The sequence below is a fragment of the Ambystoma mexicanum genome, chromosome 6p (genome assembly GCF_040938575.1).
Source record: "Ambystoma mexicanum isolate Mex_15411 chromosome 6p, UKY_AmexF1_1, whole genome shotgun sequence".
Classification (NCBI taxonomy): domain Eukaryota; kingdom Metazoa; phylum Chordata; class Amphibia; order Caudata; family Ambystomatidae; genus Ambystoma; species Ambystoma mexicanum.
Window position 1 is genome coordinate 1,155,907,012 of NC_090935.1, and position 20,941 is coordinate 1,155,927,952.

Here is a 20,941-nt window from a genome sequence, read left to right on the forward strand (position 1 = left end):
TGGGTGTTTGTGAGGTAGGCAAGCTTGCTCAAGCATTTGGCTACCAGGATTTCACCCAGATTGTCATATTTCCAGTGCAGACAAATACAATTAACATCAAAGCACATGCTTGTATTGGGGTTTTGTTTTCCAGGGAATATTATACTGCATATTGCTGGGTTTAAAAGGTGAGCCCCTTTTATACGTTTGCCAGCGTATTTATTGTGTCCCCGCTCAAGTTATTTTTCTGTTGATCACTTTTCTTGAAAGGCAAATGTTCTTTTGTCTGGTGCACTTCCTCCTAAGGAGAAAGGTCAATGGAACTAAATTTGTATCTTTCACTTTGAGATATGTTCACTTACTGTGCGTATATTCTTGGGTAAAGACAGTTCACAATGCACACCTAGGTTAATATATCAAATTGATGGTATTTGTGCAGTATGTTGTTTGATCTTAACTAATTAAGTCTAAGACTTGAGGTGCAGGAGAGAAACACAAGTTCTTGCACATGGACCGTCCAAATATGCAATACTAAACAAAGATACACAATGATGTGGGTACTTCTGTCCCCTGCACACTATCAAAGGCCGAATACTAGCCAAACAATTATTCATAAATATTGAAATGTATATATGATGAAGCAATTTCAACATTATCTTGATAACATAACATAAATTTGCCAACAAACATTAATCAAGGAAGCTTCATTTCATAATGAAACCCATTATAAACCCATCTTCACAGTTTCTACTTTAAATGGGAAACCCAATGCATTTAGAGTTCTAATACTCTTCATCAGGGGTACTCCACTGTGATGATTGCTGTAATTAAATAAAAAGAAAACGCAAATGAAAATGCTATCCTTTAGATACAAATCTTTTGAATATTTGAAGATCACCTTAAGCTTGATAAATCACAGTTTTAGTAAAAACTCAAGAAGTCTTCTGGTAGTATATACAATCTAAATACAAGGTCCAAGTTTTTTCAACTGGTGTAACCAATAATCTGCAGGGAAAAAAAAGTAAACATATATTTTGACCTCTATGGTAATTTTCAAATGTGTGGCTGCCAGTGTAAGGAAAGCATGGTATCAAACAGTAAGACAGACACAAGTGACCACAGTTCAAGGGTGTTTATTGAACTTCTATTGGGTTTGAAAAACGCCTACCCAATCCTAAATCTAAAGATGAGAGCAGGCTACAACCATCAAATTATAATAACGCAGTCCTAGTGGTGTCTTGTCAAAATAAAAGGAGCCTATGCTAATAAGCCTATTCCCATCCTTACTTCTAAATACAAATAGTGTGGGAAACAATGTTATACAAAAGAAAAGTTTTCAAGAACTGATATGTCAGGATAGTAGAGCCGTTAGCTTCCCTTCCTTGCGTTTTCAGCACAGGACACTCGAGCTTAACACATACTCTGGCTTTTCTAGCACAAGGATGTAATTTAAAATCTCAGTATCAGAGCCTTCTGTGCCAAAGTCTCTTTGCCAGTCAAAGTTTCTTACTTCAGAGGGCCTGATGCGATAAACATTCAAAGTTCCTTTCTCCTCAGGATTCTCATATGCACAACTTCTCTGGTGATTCACTTTTTTTTTTTTAAACGTGTTTTATTGTTTTAGCTGATCAAACAACTTAGCAATCAATTTAACTTTGTTTAAAATACATTTCCCAATTAAATCCAATCATCATGAACAATAAAAGAAAAAAATATTTTTGTTAAAACTCAACAATGTTACCAACAATGTTTTTAAAAGATTCCAACTATCATTCCAGTTTCATTTATGGATCTAGACTATATTGATTCACTACTTTATATAGGAACATAATCTAGTACCAACTTGTGCATGGCTTAAAGGCCCCGATAATGCTTTTAGAAAAAATGGGTAACGGCAATACAAATAGGCATTTGCTTTGCATGTAGAAAAAAGTTGCTTGCCACCGCTGGACATTCTATGATTAAGTGCCACAAGGTCTCTTTTTGACGCTCACAAAATCTACATGAGTTGTATGTTTGGCTGATAAGTTTTCGTTTGACTAACACCTCTTTAGTTGGCCACAGGTCAAGTCTAAATCGTAAAAAGTCCAGTCTTACAGAGACTGACGGGGACAAAAGCAAATATGACTCCCATGTTCCAAGTTTTTTATCTATGCATTGGTTCTTCCCAATGCTTTTATATGCCCGGCACTGCTCTGAGGTCTGGATCCAGTCCCGTAAGAAGACTTTTTTCTTGGCTCTCTCTGGGTTATCCAGGATAGTGGTCAACGAGAGGTCAGCCAAGGCCATGATATCAAAAACCTGATTACGCCATTGTACAACTTTCATCTGGCTAGATGTTGAGCTACAGACCAGAACAGAGTTCTGGAATTCATAGCCAGTATGAGTTTTCTGAACAGGGAACACTGACGCCACTGGAAGATGGTATTTAAAGAGGTAAGGCCAATCTCATAACGTATGAGGGCTATTGGTACACATTGTGGCAAAATTAAAATTGATCTCCAAAATTTGTCTTCTATCCTTTGTAAATTTAGATGCTTATTTTGAAGCCATGTTTCCAGCCCATATAATAATATTGGGGCTGTTTTGGCTTTGTAGCACGAAATAGCTGACCTTATAGAAAATGTTCCATATTTTCGTAGTATTAACTTTGTTTGAGAAATGGCTGCCACCAATTTAGCTTCCATTGCCTGTAAGATCACCCTGTCCAAGTCCTGATTATCAATTTGCATGCCCAGATACGTATAGGTTTCTACAATTTCCAATTCGGAATTTTGCAGGGTCCATCTCAGTTTGTTTCTCTTCGCATCTTTGGCATTGCAGATCATGAACTTAGATTTTTTGGTGTTAACTTTCAACTGGTTTGCATTTAGGTAGCTTGATAATGCTTGTAACAAATTATGCAATCCTATTGGTGTCTTTGAAAGTAACACTAGATCATCTGCATAGAGAAGTGCCATTACCGTCTCAGATCCCATTCCTGGACCATCTGAGATTACCTGGCTAAATGTTTCCAGCATGTCATGGAGAAAAAAATTAAAGAGGGCTGAGGCAAGTGTACATCCTTGCCTCAGACCCCTTGTAGTACTCACTGCAGCAGAAAGCATCCCTCGGTTATTCAGTCTAACCTGAAGTGATGTGTTAGTAAGCAGTTCATTAATAATAATGAGTAGAGGTTTTTCCTTGATACACCATTGTAAGACACCGCTCTGATATAGGAAGCTCAAACATTTGAATAGAACTTTTGTACAAATCAGGGTTAAGAACATTGACACTGTATGGTTGAATAGGTTTTTTCCAAATATGAACTAACCCAGTATGAATGAATGTGCTCTTGCGTTGTGTACATCGATTTGTGTTGAAATGTGAAGAACATCATGAATTTTTGACTTTTTGATTAAAATGTGTTCAAATTACTTGGTTTACTGGAGTGATATCGAGTTATTTACTCCTATAGGATAATGTGGAGATTTGACTATTAAAAAGTCTTAGTAAAACAGGAGCAGGAGGTAGTTGGTGGTTCATGTGTTTTTTCTAAATATGTACCTTTTATACCACCTTCCCATTGTATCAAAAAATGAATAGGTACAACCTACTGTTTACATTAATAATGTCCACAATTGTGGCTGGACAATTTGCTAATTGCAATTTATTAATCAAAATTTGCCTTGAGATCGAATCGAATGCCGAATTAAAGTCAATGAAGGCCAGATACAGTGGTCTTCCAGTAACATGGTACTGACGCTTGATTGCGTATAATGTCAAATTTACTGCCGTACCCATCCCGGCTATAAAGTCGGTCTGGTGGGGATCTCTCTTACACTGACTCAGTGTCCATGCATTGAAGTCGCAATACAAAGCGTGAAAAAAAAAATCCTGCAACGTCCAGTAATGAAATGGGTCTATAGTTCCCAGCTTTGGCGCTATCTCCTTTTTTATAGATTGGAATTACTACAGACCTACGCCAAGCAGAAGGAATACACCTTTTTACTATGACATTGTCAAAAACCTGAGCTAAAATCTTTGGCCAACTATGTGGGTTGGTCTTCAACATGTGATTACTTAGCCCATTTGGTCCAGGGGCTCTTGAACTACTTGATCTTGTAATGAAAAGTTCAATATCTCCTGCTGTTGTGTTATGGTGTATGAAAGGATGATCTACTCTCCAGTGGAGGCCAAGTGGAATGATCATAAAGTGCAGAGAAGTAATTTACCCATTCTTGCTCCGTGACTCCATTTATCTGCATTTGTACATTAGACATTCCAGTAGCTTGATTCAGCATGTTCCAAATTAAAGCTGTGTTTTTAGGTGATATGGCCCGTAAAAAATTCTCTTCATCGTGCTGGAATCTGATGGCTTGTCGAGTGCGAGTCCAATTTCTATATTCACAGTTTGCTGATCGAAGGGCTGCCGTTCTCTCCTCACTTTTCACCCTGGGTCCCCCTCTGCCGAGCTAAGACCCACTTTAACACAAAATGTTCAATTAGTCTCCCTCCGCCGAGCTCGGACCAATTAATCTGGTTTTTCTAAACTTCCTTTACTATATAAAAAAATCAAAGACTTTCGACTGTGCGCAGGATTCTGCTTGACCGGTCGCAGGACCACTTCAAATTTACAATTCCTTTATAACTCTTTGAATTCTTTTCACCCTGGATTCCCCTCTGCCGGGCTCATACCCACTTTTCAGCTGGATACCTTAAAGAGACCTTCGATTGAGCACACACGCAGTGCTGGACCACTCTGTCAAAATTATCGTATCTTTTCCTTTCAAAATTCAAACACTCAATAGCAGTTCAATTTTACTTGCGTCTTTCATCTCATGTATTTTAACAATGTTCATTCCAGCGCTCGCCATACAATGTTGCTGCTTGCAACCTTGGCTTCAACACAGACCTGTCTTGTATTGGTCTCCCCCAACTCACTGGCTGTATTGATTTCACTGATGCTGCTTTGTTCTTGGAGCCAAGGACAGTACCACAGTGGCTGGTGCCTCTCCCCGCCTTGATTAGTGATGCAGGAGGGCCCCGGGTATCTCCGACACACAATGCAGGATTCTTCAGCCTGGTTTCCTGGTCTTACGCTTTCCAATTTAGAGGGGTCTTGAAAGTAACGGTTCCTTGTCGGAAAGGTCAAGGGAATTTCCCTCCTTAAGATCCTCTCCTGTTTTGAAGTATTTCTTCTCTCGCCCAGCTGCCGTCTCGAAACTGCTGTTTCATCATGTGCTTTACCTCGTTTAGAGCGCGCTCTCATGCTCAGCCTTTTATCTGTGTGGGGAAGTTTAATGGAAGTCAGGTGTGAGTAATTGTCAATAATTACCTGGCCTCGCCTGACCTATGCATTGGGACATGTCAGGTACACGGCTCGGTTGTTAGTCTGTTTTCTCCCACAGCTGGCTGTCCGTGTGAAAGTGTTCATGATGTAAGGGGAGAGTAGAGTTCCTGAGTAGCCTACATGGTAGAATGGGGTAAAGGTGTAACAGGAAAGGGGATACCGCGTCTCACCATCCGGTGTCCCACTTCCATTCCCCGAAGTCTCCTCACCCAGGTGATCCTCCTGCACTGGTCCACCCCCAGGAACTGGATCCAAAAGCGATGGCCATGTCCTGGACACCTGGATGTCATATCCCCGGGGACTAGTGGATGAGACACCTTCTGGTTTCTCACACCAGTCTAAGTGGGAACCTATGTTATTATGGTAAAATAGGTAAGTAAGTAGACCATTTCTTACCACTCTGCTGATAGTGTCCAAGATGGTGTTGGATTGTACAGTAACACATTACTCATCATTCCTCTTGGGTTCAGTTCCCAATCTCTATAAAGCAAAATAGTGTCTCCTAAGTATTAGATACATTAACCTGGTTGTATCCTTCATTGTAAAAAGGGTATCATTGTATCTTGGGGGGTCTTACCCATATAGTCTGATGCAGACATGTGGAGGCCAACACAAGTATGTCTGGTGTCAAATATTTTTCTTAATCCAAAATGTGGCGTTTTCCTCTTACGCTGCAAGTATGTGTGTCTAAAGTTAAAAATAGATGATAATGCGCTTAGGTATATAGTTAAAGCAATATTGTTTCAAGGGTAACAAGCATCCTCTCAAAAGTACAAACTCTCCATGATAAGAGATCTCACCAGTGTCTTACGTTGATCTCAACAAATGATGAGGGTTGATGATTCTCTCTAGTCAGACTTTGCTTTCTGCTCCCCAACCTATAAAATATGGATTGTACTAAGTTGATCAATAATCGTCCTGACTTCCAAAAATAAGTAGCTAATTCCACTGTGAGGGTATTCACCAGGTAACTATAATGCTACTTACCCTGAGGGTTATGACCTTGCAGTCTTCTGTTATTCACCCGATCTTTGCAACTGCAAGAAAACTCACGGGGCAAGAAAATGGCTGCTGATATAAATAAAATGAGCGTCAGATGAGATTACTTCATTGCGCATGTTACTGTGATTCGCTGATAATATTTACTATGTCCTATGTGTAGTACTCACTTTTTATATGTCTCTCGGTGCGGGTGATGTCCCGCGAATTGTGCATAACAGGAGACTGCAAGGTCATACCCCCCAGGGTAAGTGGCAGTTACCTGGTGAATACCCTCACAACTGAACTAGCTAGTTATTTTTGAAAGTCGGGACCATTATTGATCAAGTTAGTACAATCCATGTTTTATAGGTTGGGAAGTCAGACTAGACAGAATCACCAACCCACACCATTTGTTCAGATCAGACTTTGCACTTTTTGAGAGGATGCTTATTACTATTGAACCAATATTGCTCTTACTATATTGGTAAGAGCATTATGATCTATTTTTAACTTTAGACGCACATACTCATGGTGTAAGAGTAAAACATCACATTTATAGATTAAGAAGAATATTCCCCACCAGTCATACTGGAGTTGGTCTCCACACATCTCCATAAGAATATGTGGGTAAGACACCAGGATACAATGATAACTTGTTTACATGAAGGATACAACCATTGTTATTTATCCAAGTTCTTATAAGAAACTATTTTGCTTTACAGAGATTGGGAACTGAACCCAAGAGGAATGGGTAATATTTTACAGTACAATTCAGAACTATCAGCACAGTGGTAAGGGATAGTCTACTTACTTTCCTCTTTTACCATAATAACATAGGTCCCCACTTAGACTGGGAGCCACATATTTGAAAATGACCATAGAGGTCAACATATATATTTTTTACTTTTTTGTCGTGCAGATTATTGATACACCAGTTGAATTAACTTGGACAGTGTCTATAGATCTTATACACTACCAGAAGATTTCTGGAGTTTTTACCAAAAAGGTGATTTATCAAGCTTGAGGTGAACTTGAAATATTCAAAAGATTTTTATCTAAACAATAGCATTTTCATTTTTGTTTTCTTTTTGTTGAATTCCAGCAATCTTCACAGTGGACTATCCCTGATGAAGAGTATTATAACTCGAAACGCGTTGGGTTTCCCATTAAAGTAGCAACTGTGAAGAAAAAATTAAAGTTGTAAAGTTCAGTTTTCTTGATGAATGTTTGTTGGCAAATTATGTTATCAAGATAATTTTGAAATTACTTCAATGTATAGATTTCAATATTTCTTAATAACTGTTTGGCTGATATTGGGCCTTTGATAGCATGCAGGGAACGGGAGTTCCCACATCATTAGGTGCTTTTTGTTTTTGTTTTGTATTGCGTATATTGTTGGGTGCCAGCTTTTTATTTTCCCTATGGGGACAAATGTTCCCACACTGAGTGAAGCGAGGGAGTCATACTCATCCCCATGTCAAAACCCCACATGTTACAGCACATGTTGCCTCAGGAATAGGAAAGAAGAAATAAGATTTACAGAAAGGTCTAAACGTATAACATCTCAGCAACAGTCTCCTAACCCGCTCAGTTGCCTTTGCAACTTTCTGCTATAGGATCCCCTGCTATTCTACACCAGCAAACAGTTTCAGCCTGCTCACCCGCTCCAATCAAGGCTCGGGGGTACATTAATGAGACCCTCCTTTCCTTTTGTAGTGAGCAGCACTTGATAAACGTAGTTATTATTTGCTATTTTTTTTTTTAACAGTCAAACTAATCCTTATCTGTAGCTTCTGAAATAAAAGCGAGTTTCGAATTTGGACAATATTCATTAATTTTTTTATTTATTTATGTTTACATTTGTAAAGCGCACTAAGCGCGTAGGCATCTAGGTGCTAGTATTGCCCAAATATACACACAATAGCAGTTGGTGAGCAGGTGCAAATGGATGTAGGTCACCTGGCCTAAGCCCTGCCCACCTGTCAATCACCTTAAACTGTTGGCGCATTCCTGTTTTCCCAGACTTTTTCCCTATTTAAGCAGCCCTCAAGCCTCTTTCCTTTGCAGGTGCAAATGGATCTGGGTCATCTGGCCTAAGCCCCACCCATCCTCTGAGCCCTGCCTCTTCTTTTCTCTACCTAACTCTTAAATCTAGGGCATCTCGCTCGGGTATCCGAAGTGAAGGGCAGATGAAGAAAAGGGCAATTCCTGTTTGGACCGAGAGGACCTAGGGCCCAAACCCCTGCTCAGACATCAGGTAAGCACGCGATGACATAGGTTTTCTACTTCCGTTCCAACAGGCTATCCCCACCATCACCAGGCAACGTCAATCACCCCGCTTCTAAGGCATGACTCTGCATGGCAGCAACATTACCCACATCAGCCTCAAGCCCATCAACACCCCCTCACCATCCACAACAAAGAAGTTGCTACTCACCATCGTCCGCTCAGCTATCATCCATGCAGCAGACATCGCCAACCTCATCACTACACACAACCTTGACACCATCTTCATCAGTGAGACCTGGCTTAAACACACCTCCACCCACATCCTAGGCGTCCGTGTCCCCGACGACTACTCCATCCAACACAGAGACTGGCCAAACAAGACTGGCGGATGCCTTAGAGTCATACAGAAGACCTCGTGGCCATGCACCAGACTTGACATCGACAACATTGGCTCCTTCAAAGTCCTCTCCTGTCACTTCCCACTCTTCCTGACAGACACATTCACCTTCCATCTCATCTACAAACCACCCAAACACAACACTGCCTTCATCAGAGACTTCACCGACCTGGTCAGCACCACGTCCCTCACACACGCCCACAACATTTCCTAGGAGACTTCAACCCCCCAGGCAACAAGGCCACCAAACAGATGAGGGAAGCTCTGCTCAGCCTTCTCGACACCTCAGCCTCACACAGCACACAAAATACCCAACACACGAGAAATGTACATCCTCGACCTAATCATCACCACACTATCTTTCCTCCACTATAGCGCTCCTCTCCCGCTTGACTGGTCTGATCACCTAGCCGTGCCTTTCAACATCCTACACACCACCCGGTGAAGCACTCCAGCAGACAAACCTTCAGGTTCTTCAAGAACTTCCCATTGGAATCCCTCACATAAGACCTTGTCAACCTACACCTTACATAGACCGAACACCCCCAACCGAAGTGTGACTCTCTACTGGAAGCACTCACCGCCATCCTCTCAGCCTCCATTGACCAACACGTGCCTCTGAAGCAACACACAACTGCCAACCGAAACTGTCACCTCCCTGGTACACGCAAAAACTCATCCTCAGCAGGAGAGTCCTCAGGAAACAAGAGAAAACCTGGCATCGCTCCGGGACTGCATTAAACCTGCCATTTCTTAAGGAACCTTAAGAGCAATTAGCCGACAATTAATCAGCACTGCCAAGATTTCCCTGCTATCAGAATACCATAGAAGAAGTTCACAACAAAAAAGAGCCCTCTTCAAAACAGTCAAGCAGTGCGTCAACCTGCTACTCAAGCCTGCCATACCACACTCCATCAAAATAATCCACCGCCATCAACAACTTCTTCATTGACAAAATCAGCAATATTCGCTAGCACATAGATGCCAGCTCTGCATCCACAGACCCACCTCACGTCCCTCATCGCAATATCCCCACACCCTGGACAACATTCAAGACACTCTCGACAGAGGACCTGGTAGAAACCCAGGCTGCCCTCAAAGCCACATCATATTCAGATGACATCCTCCCAGCATCCCTCCTCAAGCCCCTCCCCACAGAAGCTCTCCTTCCCTACCTGGAGATCAACAGCCCCCTAACTCAAGGCACCTTCCCATCGACCTTAAAAACAGGAAAAATCCTCCTGCCACTAAAGAAACCCACTCTGGATCCCAACAACCTAGGTAACTATCTCCCCATCACCAGTCTTTCCTTCCTAGATAAGATCATTGAGAAAGTGGTAGCTGCCCAACTGCAGCAACTCAAACACCAACAATCCCCTCCAAACCTACCAATCCAAATTCATACCCAGATTCAGCACGGACGCAGCAACTATACAGGTGGTTGTCGACACCCTCAACGTCCATGATGACTGCCACCACTGCCTCCCGTTTCTACCATCTCAGGTTCCGGAAGCACCTCAAGACCTTCCTCTTTGCTTCTGCCTTGCCCCCCCCTCTCCACTGCTGATCTGCTCTCTTGGCACCTTGCACTGGGACACCCTCTGTCTCTGGTCCCAGGTTCCTGCTCATCCTGCCACCCTACCGCACTGCCTCCGGGCCACCCCTTGCACTGGGGTTTGTATCTGTACCAATACACACACACCTTTTTTGTCCCCCTCCTGCACTTATCAGACCCACCTGATCTGCTGCCTCAAACCTAGCACTTGCCACCTGGCTGCACTACCACTTTGTGCTGATTTTTTATTTATTTATTTTTGTTATGATTATTTATCCTGTTTCTCCTTTGCTCTGCACTTTCCACTTTCTTCCTCCCTTTCATGCACTTTTCCCCTCCCCCTCTCCCATGCACTTGCACGTTCTCAATGTCACTGGGCCTAGTAAGATCGTTGTTTCTTTCTCCCCTGTTCCCCTCCCTTGCCTTGTCGCGCTCTGAAACACCTATGTATGAGCGCGATATAAATAAAATATCATATCATACTCGACCTTATAGCTGCTTTCGACACAGTAGACCACCAGGCGCTTACGGACACCTTACAATAGCACATGGGGATCAGCAACCTTGTCGTACACTGGTTCAAGTCCTAAATCGGCAACCGCAAGCCGTTTGTTCAGATGAACTTCTCTAGATCACCAATGTTATCCATCACCTGTGGAGTCCCGCAGGGATCCATCCTCTCCCAGTGATCTTCAATCTATACATGGAGCCACTGGGAGCCCTTGTTGCCACACACAATATCCACATCCACCAATACGCAGATGACACACAGCTATAACTCAAGATCGACTCCATCAAGGACATCTATAGGCTCAAAACCTGCCTCTAGCTGATCCAGTCTTGCATACTTGGAGCTCAACCCCTCCAAGACCAAATACCTACACTCCTCACCAAAAACACCTCAGGTTCCACATCTACAAACACCTCTTCTTCAAGACACACATAGCTAAGAAAACTCAGACAGCTAGGTATTGGCTCTCCCTCCTGTGAAAAGTCATCCATTGTTGAAGCACTAGTCCTATCCCACCTGGTGAGGGCAATGCAATCCTCGAAGGCCTCCCGTCATCCTCCCTTGTGCCCCTGAAAAATGGCCTACACGCAGCCGTACACCTCATCAAGGGTCTAGGCACATAATACCACATCACCCCGGCCCGCATCAACCTTCACTGGCTCCCACTGCACGCACAAATCACCTTCAAGTCTTGCTGCATCATCTATAAGGCAGTTGCCCTCAAGTCACCTAGCTACCTCGTGGGGAAACTCTGCATCTCCGGCGGACAGCACACCACCAGAAGCCAGGGCACATGCAGGCTTGAAATCCACCGCTGCAAAAAGTAAAGGACCAGAAAACAACCTGTCTCTGCCTATGCCCCAAGACTATGGAACCTCGTCCCCGTTGGCGTCAGACTCGCCCCCACACTCCTACAATTCAGAAAAGAAGTGAAAACCCCTCCCTTCAAGGAGTCTCTCCTCAACACCTAGGTCATCACGGCTCCCCTCTTGTCACCGACTTGCTACACGCTGCCCGCCCCTCTACATCCCACCACACGGTAGAGCTGTACCCCCCTTCGTCCCCCTCTACATCCGACCCTCCGCTGTGTATCTGTTCTGTTACCACTGAAAAGCCCTCCGTTAAGTATCTGTATTGGTGTACACCTCTGTAAAGCGCTCTGTTGCTTCTCGAAGCTAGGTCTGCACTCAAATACAATAAGAAATAATAATAAAAACAACATTGAAACTTCTGCGATAACAGCAGTTGGCTTCAGTTAGCAAAACACAAATCACCATATTTTTGCAATGCCTTCCACAGATAGTGTTTTCAAACCAAAGTTTCAGAAAGACCTTTTGCAAACAGTATTTTTACCAATTAGTACCCGGCAAGAGCGAAGCAGAATGCAACACGCATTCCGATTGGCTCTCGCCGGGTCCTTATCCGGCCGGGAATCCCTCTGTCGGGATTCCACGGCCTTTGTCCCCGGCGGGGGGCGTGGCAGCCCCTCAGCCAATGAGGAAGATCGAAGCGGGGCCATCCCCGCTTCGAGCCTCCCCGCGGCTGAGAGGCTGCCTTCGCCCCCCTGCCGGGGACTCGGGTACGTTTTTTTATTTTTTATTCCCTTCCCTCCCACCGCCCCTCACCAACTTACCTTCTTGTTCCTACGTCCCCGGTGGGGGACGAGGGAAGCCTCCAGCCGTGTGGAGACTCGGAGCGGGGCCACCCCTGCTCCACGCCTCCACACACCGCTGGAGGCTTCCCTCGTCCCTCGCTGGGGACGCAGGTAGGTTTTTCTTTTTTTTTGTTTTCTCCCCCCTATCCCACTCCCGCCCTCCCAACCCAATTTACCTTCTTTTTTATCCTTTTTCGGGAGCGGACATGCTGGGAACACTTGTGTTCCCAGCGCATCCGCTCCTGATGGCCGCCATGGAAAGGGAAAACGGACTCTTTTCCCTTTCCATGGCGGCGGCCATTTTCTTTCTTTTTTTTTCTCCCGAAACGCTGCAGCATTTCGGGACAAAAAAAAAGCTTTTAGTGGGGGCATTACCGGCTCTGGAAATGCCCCAGGGCCCATAGGTATATATAGGCTCGGGTTATATTGCTTAATTACATCTAGGAAGAGATGTGCTCAAGTCCTAAATTGCAGACTGGTCTACAATCCCGGCTTCTCTACTTAACCAAAGTGTGTGCTCCCAGCCAAATCCTATTATCACAATATGCCTTATCTGGCAAAATTCGAAGTCTCTACATGGTATTCAGCTGTCTGCTACTTAAAAAAAATGCCTCACTACAGATATTGCGACATAGGTAACTATTGTATTGACAATTCATATACTGGACGTCACAGTGTATTTGTCTACCACCTTACGCATGGTGAAATGTTTCTAATTAAACTTCCCATGATACCTTTGCATACTAAAGACTAATTCTGTGAGGTCACTATTTATGCAAATTGGATGGGCCCACACATCTGTTGCCAGCAAGGGCACCGCAAATCCCACGGCCAGCCCTGATCACAACAGTAACTACACATATTAAGGAATCTGAATCTTTGCCATTGTAAAGCATAAACTGAATTTCTTTTAAGTGTCCCGCATGCAAGAATGTCGCATGTGTGTAAAGCTTTGCCAATTAACTCTAGATGTACAATTACCGAGAATTGTGTTAGGCAACTTCTTTATAGTGGTTCATGATTCTTTTTGCTGACATTTTATGTATTTTTACTCTTTGTGTTGAGATATTTATATATCAGATAGAACGCCGCCCGGGCATTTTATGGCATACATTATGTATCTGGCATTCTGGTGGAAGCCTTGCATTTATTTGGAATTGTTATTTATTGTATGTGCATTGATGTGTTCATGACTTTCAGCGGCCTATGCTGAAATAAAGTACCCGGAATCTTGAACGGAAGTCGGTGTCCCTCCAGGGCATCTCCTTGGCGTCTGTCAATTCGCATGAAGCCACCAAACCTGTATATTTGTCTATTAACCTATACTCGCTTCTAATAGACAGCGGCCATTCCTTCCCAGCCCCCCCCCCCCAGCCCCCATCGTTTCTGGTGGCCTTTAACACACACACACGTTGACGCTCTTCCTTACAGTAGGCCTCGGAACGCCCAGCCCCCACGCAGCCTTACCTCCTTGCGTCTCACTGAGCGCATCCTCGGAGGCTCCTCTGGGGCCTGTCGTGCAGGAAGGAGGACAGACAGCCTGGAACCAGCTCTAAGGCCGCCGTGGCGAGCCTGCGAAAAGACGAGAAACACACGAGCCGTGAGCAGCTGCAAATAGAACGCACACGCATCACAACGCGCTCACACAATATACAGGGGACCTGCGCACTGCACCTGTGCCGCACGAAGGAACACAGATGCAGCCTCTTCTGGGTAGATGTGGGATATTCATGGTACTAGAATGCTCTAATGGCGCCGCAGCTGTGGGAATGGTACATAAATAAACGAATTACCAATGACTATGAAAGCTCACGAAAGGAAGATATATATATGTTGCTGGCGCTTGTTATGGTGCAAAAGAAGTGCTGTTAACTGCAACTTCAGAGGGCTTTGTTTGCCTAACCAAACTAGTGCATTGTTTTCATGGAAATATCTGGGTGTGATACATCGTGAGTTGCTTTGTCACAAACACATTGCATTACTGAAAAGACGTGGGGTGACAGGGTCCCTGAAGACCAATTTCATGGAAGAACTCTGGGACCTGCAAGAAACCAGAAATCTGCCTGCTCGTGACAATCCAAACCGCACACTCATGTTCAATTCAAACCCCCCCATCTGTTGCCTGAAACCGGTCCTCAACACGTAGATCACCATTGCCATCTTTGGATATCCAACCAGGGGTGTTGCTAGGTCTGAAAAAGATCCAGGGCTACGCTAATGTCAGGACTCGGGCTAGCAAGCCTTTTGGTTGTAGCCCCCGAGCTTCTATACAAGGCTACAACCAAAAGACCGGCGGTGCTATATTTATTTATTGAGCATTTGGTAGGCACCGTTACAACAGAACAGTGTTTCCAGGCGCCACAAGGCAAAGTGGGGAGGGAACATGGGGAGTAAATAACAGTGGCAAAAACAGTAAATGTACAGTCGTGGTCCTACTAGGCCTTGTGACAGTCGGATGAGCAAGTGCAGTGAAGAGAAGTGCAAGAGATAGGGAAGGGAGGCGGGGCAAGGTATGGACAAGTGCTGGTGGGAGCCCGGGTGGGAAGTGCAAGGGGAGCCAGGAAGGAGGCCACGGCTAAGTGATGGGGCAGAGGAATCCCAAGGCTGGGATGCACAGCCGTCAGGCAGTGGGCCCGCAAGGGCAGTGCTGAGAGGGGTGGGGGTTGATGGTGTTGACTGGGTTGAGGGCCTGGTAACCTGTGCGATTCATGTAAGGACCAGGCTGCCAGTCTCAGCAGCAGCGGGGTGATTAGCAGGAAAGAGGCAGAGAAAAGCAGAGTATTGAGATGTTTGCAGAATTTAAGGCGGTCCGGCTGAAAACTATGCGGGTAATGCAGGGGGTCTTGAATTTAATCCCCGGGGCCACCAGGAGCCAGTGGAGAGACGTTAGGGCTTTAGCTGAGGGGGGCGTAGGAAGGAAAGGGGGAGATTGAGGAAGAGGCTGTTGCACTAGACCAGCCTAGAGAAGACCAGAGCTCTGGAGACGTTGAGCTTCTCGGGAAAGGTGAGGAAAGGGAGAATGCCTCTAAGGAGGTGAAGCTGGAAGGGGGCCTTCTTGGCAAGGTCCAAGATGTGAGGGGAAAAGGAGAGAGCAGAGTCGAAGATGACCCCAAGGTTTTTGGCCTCACAGGTTGGTGAGGGTAGAGGGCCCAAGGAGGGCGGCCATAGGGTAGGAGGGAAACAGGGGGCAGGTGTTCCATTGAGAAGGATCTCCATCTTACTGGCATTAAAACAGAGATCGTTAGCCGCACACCATGCCTGGATGGCAGTCAGAAAATCAGGGATGAGAGAGTAGGAGGATGAGGTAGTGGAGGGAAGTTTGAAGGAAAGCTGTGTGTGTCATCAGCATAACACTGGAAATGAGGAGTGAAGGGGGAGAGGAGCGAGATAGAAGTTTCTTTATTTATTAAATTATATATCGCTCCTGACCCGTAGGTATCTGGGCGCTTTTACAAAGGTTACAAGACAAGACAACAAATGTTTATACAGAAAAAACATGTAGGAAAACAGGTAAGGGAAATTATTTACAATGTACCCATTGATCGGGTAATATGCAATTAACAAGTTAAGATGGAAAGAAGTTGTACAGAATAAACAGGTAGGGAAGGTTATTTACAATGCACCCATAGATCAAGTTATTCACAAAACACAAGTTGGACTAGGCAACAATTTGTTTACAATACACGAGATGAACTAGGTAGCAGATACTATATATTACATTACAGAGCAGTTGAAGAGCCACAGCGATAAGATAGAGCCCCGGGGACACCACAGGTAGAGAGTGAGGTGTGGAAGAGAAAGGGCCCAGGTGCAACTGTGAAGGGCAGTTAGAGAGGAAAGAGGTCAGTCAATCCAGTGCCCGGTCCGTGATGCTGAGGATATCATGGAGCTGTTTTATGAGGATAGAATGGTTGACCGTGTGAGAGGTTGATGAGAGCAGCAGGAAAGTTAGAGTCAAGATTGGCAGGCATGTCTTCATGTGTATTCAGGAGAGCAGTTTCCGTGCCTCTTGATTCCCGGAATCCAGATTGATGGTCATGAAGGCAACCAACAATTTCAGTATGAAGGATCAATTGGGGGAGGACCAACTTCTCCAAGAGTTTACCCAGGAAGGGGGTGGTGGAGATAGGGTGATAGATAGCCAGGCAGGAGGTTAAACCCTCCTGCCTTGCAACGCCTCTGCGTTGACTAAACATGTGGAAACTTGTAACCCCACACCCCTTCTTAATCTCCGTCAAACAGTCTTTCTGAGGGGCTGAAACGTCTGGGTCCTAATTCCCAGAATGATACCCAGAATGATACCCAGACCCCCACTATAATCATTGCCCAAAGTTCCCTGAGGCAAACCATCACTTACAGCTGTTCAATTCAACACAGTAGCATCACATGTTATATGTTAGTTGATATTTCTATAGCGCCTCCTGCCACGTGTTATGGCTTCAAAGTGGGGAAGAGCCCTATGTAAAAATGTAATACGAAAAAGATGTTACCGTTGCTGAAATACAACGGGCTGACCCCACCTTACTCAAGTCTGCCAGTTGCCTTTGGTTTCCAACTGTCCTGTGGATAATATAATCTGCTTGTATTTTACCCATTCAGTTAATTTATATGTAGAATAATGTTGATGATATCAAGTTAATAGATGGTGCCTCGTGTTAGATTCATCCTGCTTCTAAGCACTGCGATAACAGGTTTTATCAACCAATATAACTTTGGGAGGATGAAGGGATGTGTTGAGCGTGCTGGGATTTGAACTTCTAACATGCAGTAGTGAGTGCCTCATGTCAAGTGTGAACTATCCTCCTAGATAACATCTGACAAATGGTCTTCCATGATCCCAAAAAATGCGTATAACCGTGGCATTGATATATTGCTTACGTTTTCCTATTGCACGACGGTGTCAACTCCAGAGTCTCCTTTCTCTTATGGAAGACAGAGGTCAGTGTAAATAGCTACATTCAACCCTCAGCCAACAGGGGTACTCTCTCAAAGGGGACATTCCAAAGTAAATGCTTTCATGCACTTTCAAAGAGGTTTTATTTTCCCCTTTCATATGGCAGAATTTTCACAAACACAAGCTCGTTAAAATGCACCACGTTTTCGGGCAATGCAATACCCTTTAACAAGTGCTGAAATACAAAAACAATACATTGTTCAGTAATAGCGCCTAACCTCTTAAGCGCATTTGCAAGGCATAGCACTCAAATCATGAGTGAATGGCCGACCGAAAGCTCAGTCGCAAACTTTCTCAGAAATTCATCGGCGTGGCTATTCTCGCCTCAGGCCGACATTTAAAAAGCAACTCTGTGAACATGGAAGAAAAGGGCTCCGGCATCTGAGAGGGGTTTCCCTACTAATCATTTTTAAAGTGATCCCAGCTCCTTTCTAGACCATATGCCTCAAAGTCATCCAATGTACCAATTACATGCAGTCTAAATGGATATGGGTTGTTGGACCGAAAAACGTGACCTACTTCCCATTTGACCTAATTTTTTTGACCTACTGCAGAGGGAGACCCCCTGCAACTCCCCCTAAGGCACGGGGGACCCGGTAGACACACTCCACTTTCCTCCACCTCAACCTATTTGCTTACCTCACCCCACAACTATTTTTTGATTAAAGTGTACCATTTGACCTACCGAATTAGATCAAAAAGATGCGGTCAAATGGGAGTAGGTCAAATTGAACAATACCGTCTAAATCAATATCCTCTACGATATCAAATCATGATTTACTTTATAGCCAGAATATACAGCATGCTTCGTGTTTTAGGAGCATCTCATCGCAATCTCTTTTACTTGGATGTTACTGAATTATTTTGAGTACTAAACCCCTAACTCGAGTTACAGTATGACCATGCTCATTAAAATGGAAGTGCTATGATCTGTTTAACATAGTTGGTGCAAATATCTTTTGATGATCTCTTAAAGTAACAATGCCGATTTCCGAGAGGCATTCAGGCATTTTGCTTAGGTCTATTAACCCGGCACCGGGGGGGGGGGGGGGGGGGGGGCATTACCATCTTTTAAGAGGCATTATTGCCATTACAACATTCCACTCAGAATTTTCTGTTTAACACTAGAAAAGACAAAGAAAAATATTGGAATGCTGTGATAGAAGACTTACACCAGCCATTATTGCTTTTTGCCACAATGGTCTTCAATGGGAATGCCAGCATTCCACTGTGCTCATTAAGATGGTCCAAGGGTGCAGCAGGGTGTATGGGCCCTGGAGACAGACTAAAAGGCCCAAGAGCACCAAGTGAGTTTAACAAGGTTTACAGACCCAGAACACCTGGTACAGCACAATGGAGGTGGTCCATAAAACTACTACAACTCATGCTGCTCCTAACAGCGCAAAGTGTATATAAACAGACAGATTAGGACATAAACTGCCTGGGAGGTCACATGCAGTTGACTGTGGGTAAACTCTGCGCTGCCAGTAGCCTTGAGTGTAATGTTCTGAACAATTTGCTGGTTATACTGAGGCGATATGACCCGAGGCTAGTCCCTTAACGAGGGCGGTGGTGCCGTTACCAATAGGATTAGGCTGTCGCTGAAGGGCATAGCACCATTAGCACCCGTGTAGTTGCCTACACAGGTTCTAATTTTTTTTTTTAGGACAAAAAAGTACCTTTGTTTGCGTGGCCTGGTGTCATACAGTGCTGCTCTTAGCAAAGTCCGTTTTCCGTGTTGATGGCAGACAGTCATCAACATGGAAAGCAGCACTGTACAGTGCCGGGCTGCTCAACAAAGGTAAGTTTCTTTTTTTTTTCTTTTATGAAGGAAAAAAAGTAGATATCATTAGCACCCGTGAAGGAAACTACATAAGTGCTAATTGGTGCAGTGAGAGCAGGGAAGAGAAGCGCCGTAAACCAATCAAAATGCTAGGAGCATGGGCTTTCTTTAGTTAATACAGCCCACGTTCAGTGCATTTTCATTGGTTTACGGCACCGCACACAGTGCCAATGGTTCATACAGACTGAAGATTGGTCAAAGAGAACAAGTGAACATACCAGTGGTAATACAGAGTGATCTTTTAGACATGTCTTCATTTGGGTACATATCTTTTCACCAAATTGTTTTAATCTAAGGATTTTTTCCTCAAATTTTTTTCACCAAAAAATGTTTCACCTAATGTATATTAATAACACTATTCGCTGAAAACCTGTATGCCGAATTTTTTTTGTGTTTTTATTTTTATTGGGGTGGTCCCCCCAAACCACTGTTTTCCGGCTTTAAATACTCCCCCAACAATCCGAAATCTAAATATTTTTTTTGTGGGGTCCCTCCCAAACCCCTGTTTTCAAAATGTAATCCTTTGCCCCACCCAAACATATATACATATATTTTCGATAAAAAATTAATTGAAAAATGTTTCGAATGAAAAAATCTCTCGATTAACATTTTTCGGTGAAACATCTCTCGAGGAAAATTCTTTCAGTGAAAAGACTATATACCTCCTCATTTGGCGAACATATAATTTGCTGCAAGGGCATTTTCTCATGTACATTTCCTCAATCAAACAATGGGTCCTTTAGATGGATCTCTTTCCCTGTATGTGGATGATGTATTATACAGGAAGGGGACGACAAGCATGGTTTCTTGCCTTTATTAGCCTTCATGATGACAGTAGGTGCTTCCTAGATAGCAAGTAAATCTGCTCTTTTTAAGGTTTGTGATAAATTCTACTTTCTTTTATCTGCTACCCCGATTTGTTTTATGTGACAGAGTTCAGCCCAACAACTAAGTTGCTGAGGAGCAGAGAAACCAAGACCCTTTACCATCCCCAATCAGATAAGCCCCTCCTTTAGGCACCAGAGGAGGCATTGCAAGGCAATGAGCGCTGCCATTGTTAGCCTCAGGCTGTACCATAGTATGCCCACCTTTTGCACACTACAGCAGCATCAGAGAGAAATAGTAATTCTTGGTACAACAGGTAAACCTTTTTGCTCCCAAGGGAAGGAAAGGCAGTCAGGTGGCATGTTGGGGAGGGCAGTCTGGAAGCCCGGCCGGGCACCACTCAGAGAATGAAGACATCACAAAAGGAGCAGGACAGCAAGTTGGATCTCCTTAGGCATGAACCTCACCTGGGATCTAGAAGGCTCGAGGCATGGCTGTGTCCTAAGCTGTACTCGGGGGATCCTCATTTTTATTCAATTCAGATGTCTTCTTAAGAAAGAGAGCGAGACCAGGGCTGACCGTCAACCCTGCAAAGAAACATGGCAGCTGCGTGCTGTACAAAACATTCTTGGCAAGGTCTGATACAACCAATAAAAACACAATATTTAAAAAACGAAGACG

General features: G+C 44.1%; 1 protein-coding gene across 5 annotated transcripts in view; it reads right to left on the reverse strand.

Moving 5' to 3' along the window:
* Positions 1 to 20,941, reverse strand: part of APBA1 (amyloid beta precursor protein binding family A member 1) — a 1,040,959-nt gene that overhangs the window by 572,281 nt on the left and 447,737 nt on the right. For 4 of the 5 annotated variants that reach the window (XM_069625788.1, XM_069625786.1, XM_069625784.1 and 1 more), the window contains one exon: positions 14,106 to 14,210. The exons of the other annotated variant lie outside the window; for it this stretch is intronic. The gene's annotated coding sequence lies outside the window, so the exon portion shown is untranslated. The remainder of the gene's footprint in view (positions 1 to 14,105; positions 14,211 to 20,941) is intronic. 5 annotated transcript variants of the gene reach the window in all.